The following is a 7,534-nucleotide window of genomic DNA, read 5'->3' on the forward strand; positions in this document are numbered from 1 at the left end:
CACCAAACCAAGAATTCATTACAGTCTGGCTTTCCTAGAAATGGAATCTTAAGCCAGTCATTCAGGGATCACCTGATCAGCACTAGTTAGATAATCTGATCGACCCTTGCCATCCCTTAAAGTGATGTAACCTTGCCATAACCAGCCTGCTTTTTGCCCACGTATAATGGCTTAGTTCCCGCTCCTTTCTGCCTTAAAAATCTTTCATGTTGCACAGCCCCTTGGAGCTTCTTTCTATCTGCTAGATTGGATGCTGGCCTATTCGAATTGATTTTGCTCAAATAAACTCTTGACACGTTTTAATATGCATAAGTTCACGGCGTGTTTTTGTTTTTGTTTTTCCTAAAGCAGTCCATATAATTTTATTCACATTTGAACTCCACTGGAGTCAGGGATGAAGTGTCATCTTTCATCCCAAGAATGAAGTCTTCAGGTAACATCGCAAGGGCTATCTGAGCTAAGCGGTCATCATAAGAAGGTAGGGTCCCTGATTTCTCTAATTCACAGGTTTCTGCTTTCTGGAGGCATCCAGTGAATCACCATGCTGCCAAAGTCCACACAGAGCCAGTCATCATCGTCCTTCCTTTCTATCTTAACAGGAGGTCCACTTTTACGTCTCGGGTATTTTACATTTTCACCATGTAGTCGGTGATGGCATGCGAGCGTCTCGTGCAAGCAAGTTCCACTCTCAGTCACAGAGGAATCTGTATGTTTCACTTCTGGAGGAACCTTAATCACACAAACGCCTCTTGCATTTTCTAGCCTCGAAAGTGAAACCAGCATATCGATGTCTAACTTGGGGCCAGAACGATCTGCCGGGCCTGACTCCAGGCGCCGGACGCCCGCTGCCCCACGGCCACGCGCCGCAGTGGACGTAGCGCCGGAGTCCAGGAGTCAGGCAGGCCGGGCCGAGCGCTGGTCCCTCCTTCAGGCTCCAGGGGCCAGCATCCCAAGCCCCGCCAGGCACCTGCTGCCACCCTGCGCCACAGCAGCGTCCCAGCCGCCTCCCCACACGGACCGCCTGCATAAATTAATCTCTTAACAGCCCAGAACCCTCCAGTCCCTGGACTCATTTCTGCAAAGGGGAATGTTAGACAGCCCTATGGCTTAATCTGCTGGAGGCCGGAGGAGGAGGAAAGTCTTTAAAATCGGATGAGTCTAATCTGCCCCGGGGGTGTGAACGGATGGTGTCAGAATCTTGGCTCTACTTTTTTTTTTTTTTTTTTTTTAATCTGTGGAGCCCACCTTTTTTCCCTCCGGGTGGGTTCTCCGGTTTGAAAATGTTTTCCATTCAACTGTGCCAGGTTGGTTTCGGGCTGGGCAACAGAGCCGCAGGCAAAATAAACGTGTTGCCCTCAGGGAGCAAATATTCTGGTGGGTAGGGACGACAAACCAGAGATCCAAAATACAGGGTGGGTCGTGAAAAGTATTCCAAAGAGAGGCCAAGCCCGGTAAAGGAGAGGGGAAGGCGGCTGTTGTCGAAATCCTCCCAAACACAATTAATGAACTCCCTCCGCTGCCTGGCTCACCCGCCGGCCCCACCCCGGCCTCCCAGCCCCGCAGGCGTTGTCCCCCTTTGCGCCCACTCAGTTCTCGACGGCGCCTTGGGTCGAGAAGTGTTTCCACCGCATCCCAGGCCATCTGCTCCGGATTCGGGCCTGGAGGCCCGATGAGCGGGGTGGCGGACGAGCTGCCTGGCACCTGGGACCAGCAACGGCCTGGGGACCAGTGGTCGCTGTGGCACCCGCGCCTGTGCGCGGAACTGCCCCTCGCTTTGCCCCTTCTCTCCCCGCACCGCCTGCACTTGCCTTCCTTTCCACCTTAGTTCTTGAAATTGCACAGCGGAGAATCGATGCTCCTAGGGGTCGAATCCTGCGTCTGCGAGCAGTTATTGGACAGCTTAGTGGAAAACGCTGAATGACTTTGAGAATGTGAGAGCCCGCTGGAGAGCGTCGTGCGGGACGGGGTTCTGATGGGAAGAGCTCAGGATTGGCCGGTGAATTTCCAACATTGGGGGTTTGAATGAAGATACTGGAACCAGGGAGGTAACTGGTTAACTAGTCAAATCAGGCCGATCAGAGGAGAGTAGCAAATATTGTCAGCATTCCCAGGTTTGCTAAAAGGTGAGATTTCAGGAAAGGCTTTTCTTTTTTTGGTAAGGCTCGGCAGAACACGCAGTAGATAATGCTGGTGAGAGACACAGTCCGAGTGGAACTTTCTATTTCAGCTTTGGAAACCCAGTCCAGAGATCAGAGGAATGCCTTGTGTCTTTGCCCCTGTTTCATTAACCTTCTGCCTTGGCTTCTCTTTTTTATTATTTATTAATTTAAAAAAATTTGTTTTAATGTTTATTTATTTTTGAGAGAGAGACAGAGACAGTGTGAGCGGGAACGGGGCAGAGAGAGAGGGAGACACAGAATCCGAAGCAGGCTCCAGGCTCCGAGCTGTCAGCACAGAGCCCGACGTGGAGCCTGAACCCACAAACCGTGAGATCATGACGTAAGCTGAAGTTGGACGCTTAACCGGCCAGCCACCCAGGTGCCCCTTCTCTTTTTTATTTTTATTTATTTTTTTAAAATGTTTAGTTATCTTTGAGACAGAGTGGGAATGGGGGAGGGGCAGAGAGAGAGGGAGACCAAGGATCTGAAGGGGGCTCTGCACTGACATCCGAGAGCCTGATGTGGGACTGGAACTCACCAACCTGTGAGATCATGACCTGAGCAGAAGTCGGACCCTTAGCCGACTGAGCCACCCAGGCGCCCCTTTGGCTTTTCTTTTTTTTTTTTTTTTAATTTTTTTTTTAACGTTTTTTATTTATTTTTGAGACAGAGAGACAGAGCATGAACAGGGGAGAGGCAGAGAGAGAGGGAGACACAGAACTGGAAGCAGGCTCCAGTCTCTGAGCCATCAGCCCAGAGCCCGATCCCGGGGCTCGAACTCAGGGACCCTGAGATCGTGACCTGAGCCGAAGTCAGATGTTCAACCGACTGAGCCACCCAGGCGCCCCTTTTCTTTTTTGAGAAAAGAAACCCAGACACAAAGTCTCCAGGTCTTTCCTTTTTCTCCCCCTGAAGAACTTCCAGGCGGTCCTCTGTTCACTTGTTAAAGAGGGTGTCTAATTTGGGAGGGACAAGGGACTTTCAGAGGATGCTGTTCACCCTAATAGTTCTTACGTGCTTTGCTTTCACCAGCCTCCTGCTCCTCAGAAATGCTGGCAGAGGGCCTCAGCCCTGGTACCAAGCTCCCATCCCTTCTACGGCAAGGACAACAGGGCAAGAAGTTTGGACACCTATGCTTTTCAACTCCCCATATTACAGTGTCCATGATCCTCTTGTCTTTTCCCTCCAGCTTTGTTGTTCCCATGTCATTATCCTCATTTTGTAAACTAGCTATATAATTTGAAAGCTTTTCTGACTTCAATTTGCCATTGTTCCATTTTATTTATTGGCTGCAAGAAAAAGCATTAGGACTAAGGGACTGCAAATATTATCGAATTCTAACATCAGTAATTTGAGATGAGGGCGCCTGGGTGGGTGGCTCAGTCAGTAAGGTGTTCGACTTTTTTTTTTTTTAATGTTTATTTATTTTGAGAGAGAGAGAGAGAGAGAAAACATGAGCAGGGGAGGGCCAGAGAGAGAGGAAGACAGAGAATCCCAAGCAGGCTCTGCTGTGATCTCAGAGCCTAACTCGAGGCTTGAACTCAGGAACCTTGAGATCATGACCTGAGCCAAAATCAAGAATCAGACATGTAACTGACTGAGCCACCAGGCACCCCAGTTAAGTGTTCAACTCTTGATTTTTGACTCAGGTCATGATCCCAGGGTGTTGGGATCAAGCCCTGGGTCCGGTTCCACTGCTGGGCACGAAGCCTGCTTGAGATTCTTTCTCTCTCTCCCTCAGCCCCTCTTCCCTCAATTGTGCACTCTCTTGCTCTCTAAATTTTTTTTTTAATTTTTACAAATTAAAAGAAGAAATTAACAATTATTATATTATACACATATTTTATACCCCTCACACAAAAGCTGAGCATATATGTGAAACATTGCTATCAATTTTTTAAATTTTTTTATTTATTTTGAGAGAGAGAGACAGAGCACAAGTGAGGAAGGGGCAGAAAGGAGAGACAGAGGGGCGCCTGGGTGGCTCAGTCGGTTAAGCGTCCGACTTCAGCTCAGGTCATGATCTCACAGTTCGTGAGTTCGAGCCCCATATCGAGCTCTGTGCTGACAGCTCAGAACCCGGAGCCTGCTTCAGATTCTGTGTCTCCCCCTCTCTCTGTGTCTCTCCCTCACTCACACTCTGTCTCTCTCTCCCTCAAGAATAAATAGACATTAAAACAATTTTTTGATCCCTCACTTTCTTCAGCCTAGATATTCATTCACCAATTCTACTTAATTCTATATATTCATGTTTCTCTCTTCAATCCTCATTGCCAGCATTATTTGCAGTCTGGATCACTGAGACAGTCTCCTGGCTAACCTCCTTGTATTATCTAGTCCTCTGCAATCCATTTCTTTTTTCTAATTTTTTTTTTTTTTCAGTTTATTTCTTTTGAGAGAGATACAGCATAAGTGGGTTAGGGGCAGAGAGAGGGGAGAGAGAGAATCCCAAGCAGGCTCTGCATGAACCGTGACAGCTGAAACCAAGAGTTGGTTGCCTAACCAACTGACCCACTCAGGCATCCCTCCATTTCTTTTCTCATTGAGGGTATATTTTGCAGAAAGGTGATGGGGAAATCCAGCCCGTGCCCTACAATGGAGGTCTGTTAGTCCAGAAGAAGGTGCATCTAAAACACTGTCCGGCGAGGATGGCTTTAAAAAACATATATGCACTAGGGCACTTGGGTGGCTCAGTTGGTTAAACGTTGAACTTGATTTCGGATCAGGTCATGATCTCACAGTTTGTGAGCTGGAGCCCCTCATCGGGCTCTGCACTGATAGTGTGGAGCCTGCTTGGGATTCTCTCTCTCTCTCTCTCTCTCTCTCTCTGTTCCTCCCCCACTTGTGCTCTCTCTCTCTCAAAGTAAATAAACCTAAAATTTTTAAAAAAATAAAACAACAAACAAAAACAGATTAAAAAAAATTATATATAATAATGTTTATTTATTTTTGAGAGAGAGAGACAGAGCGCGAGTGGGGAAGGGGTAGAGAGAGACAGACACAGAATCAGAAGCAGGCTCCTGGCTCTTAGCTGAGACTGATGCAGGGCTCAAACTCGTGAACTGCAAGATCATGACCAGAGCTGAAACCAAGAGTCAGACACTTAACTGAGTCACCCAGGCACCCCCTGCTCTATTCTTAACCTCATCATAAGTCCTATGTGCCAGCAGGCCTCACACCAGGGGGCACGTGGGCCCTTCTCACTCCTGCCCATCCCCAATCCTGTGATACTAATGGCAAACATTTGTTAAGACTGGGTCAGGCTGAGTGCCTTACTTTTATTATGTCAGTTAATCCTTGCAGCGTTCCTATGGGAACATTTTTCAGATTAAAAAACTAGGACATAAAAATAAAATAAAATAAAATAAAATAAAATAAAATAAAATAAAAATAAAATAAAACACTAGGACATAGAGGTTATGTAATTTGCACAAAGTCAGACGAGAAATAATGTTGGAGCCCCGGTAGGATCCAGGCAGTCCGTCTTCAGAATACATGTTCTTAGCTGCTCCTCTAGTCTTTACTGAAATGTCACTTCTTCCAGGAAGCAGCCCGGAAGCCTCATTTCTAGGTGAAGTGCTTTTCACACTGCTGCCTCAGGATGCTGTACTCACCCTATCACATCATCACTGTTAGTTTCCTTTTCAGTCACCTCACCAGAGTATAAACTTCATGAAAGAAAGGAGCTGTTCAAGAATGTCATTAGTATGGTGGCATAAAGAAAGGAGAAATATACCCAATATAAACTTTTAAAAATAAAATAAATTGAAAGCCCCCCCCACCCCAAATAAGAGAAAAGAAATATACCCAGTAACAGATCCAGATAAATATTAACAGCATTAACAGAATTTTTAGCCAGTGTATAATGCACTCTGATATTGTCTATGTTTTTGTTTTTTTCTTTTTTTTTTTTTTTTTTTTTTTTCATTTCACTATTCATTAATGACTCAAAACAAAGCTTGAAGAACACTCATCTAGGGCAGGGCCTGGAACAAAATTAAGACATCATAATATCTGTTTAATCATTCGTTCATTCATTGTTAAATCAATGGACATGTATATTTCACACTCATACATAGTAAGTCACAAGTATTCACAGAATGAGTACATTTGTTTTCAAGGTTGTTTTGATTTTTGTTCTTTTTTCCTCTCCCTTAAAATTTGAAAATTCTGCCACTATTATTGAAAAGGCAGGAATAAACTTAGAGCTCCTGAATCTCAGTAGAGGTTAAAGAGGTTAATCCTAAAGGTAAAGGTCAAAAGCAATATCTTTTCTATTGTCTTCTGACTCTCTTAAGCAAGAACACTTTTAAGAATTTGTTATCTAAGAATGCAAGGCTTACAAAACATTGTTATCCAAGGCAATAAAAATGACCCCATCAATCCTTATCAACTACAAATGTATATATATACCCTTGGAGGGAAGGAGGTCTATTTTTTGTTTTCCTTGCTCTGTGCCCAGACATTCAGGGTTCTGCTTTAGATAAGATAGACCATTTAGATGTAGCATTAATATTTTATTTTCCTTGGCTTTGTAGAAACCAAAGAGATTCACTAGCTGTTACCCAGAAGAGAAGTTGTTCACAAACATTTATCTAAATTTTAAATTGCCATTCAAGCAATTTCTTAATATTAAATAAAAAGGTTTTTAAAATATTTCATTTTTAATTTTTTTTTTTTTAATGTTCATTCATTTTTGAGAATGAGAGACAGAATGCAGGCAGGGAGGGACAGAGACAGAATGAGATACAGAATCCGAAGCAAACTCCAGGCTCTCAGCTGTCAGCACAGAGCCCGTCGCAGGGCTGGAACGCATGAACCGCAAGATCATGACCTGAGCCGAAGTCAGATGCTTAACCAACTGAGCCACCCAGGTGCCCCAAATATAAAGTTTTATAATGAAATATTATATAAACTTTCACCTAGTTTTAATTTATAAAGTTATTCAACTCTGAGTTAAATGTTTATTTTATTTTATAATTATATTTATCCTGTCTAAAATGTGTAATTGACTATTGCTATATGTTTATGTTTATTTTAATTCCAATTTTTCATTCCAATTCCAAAATTCTAATTTTTACCCATGCCTAATACTTTGAGGTAGGCCATTCTAATTTCAAAAATCTTCTGAGTATGTAAATTTATGGATTTAAGGTAGCAATTTCATTGAAGGTTAAATAGGCCTAATTTCTTCTCTTTGAAAAAAAATTTTTTAACATTTCTTTACTTTTTGAGAGTCAGAGAGAGACAGAGCATGAGCAGGGGAGGGACAGAGAGAGAGAGGGACGCACAGAATCCGAAGCAGGCTCCAGGCTCTGAGCTGTCAGCACAGAGCCTGATGCGGGGCTCGAACTCACAAACTGTGAGATCAGGAC

General features: G+C 44.2%; 1 pseudogene; it reads right to left on the reverse strand.

Moving 5' to 3' along the window:
- Positions 1-349: 349 nt before the first annotated feature.
- LOC125919801 (mitochondrial assembly of ribosomal large subunit protein 1-like) lies at positions 350-3,363 on the reverse strand (annotated as a pseudogene).
- Positions 3,364-7,534: the final 4,171 nt, after the last annotated feature.

The sequence above is a fragment of the Panthera uncia genome, chromosome B4 (assembly GCF_023721935.1).
Source record: "Panthera uncia isolate 11264 chromosome B4, Puncia_PCG_1.0, whole genome shotgun sequence".
In the NCBI taxonomy this organism is placed as follows: Eukaryota; Metazoa; Chordata; class Mammalia; order Carnivora; family Felidae; genus Panthera; species Panthera uncia.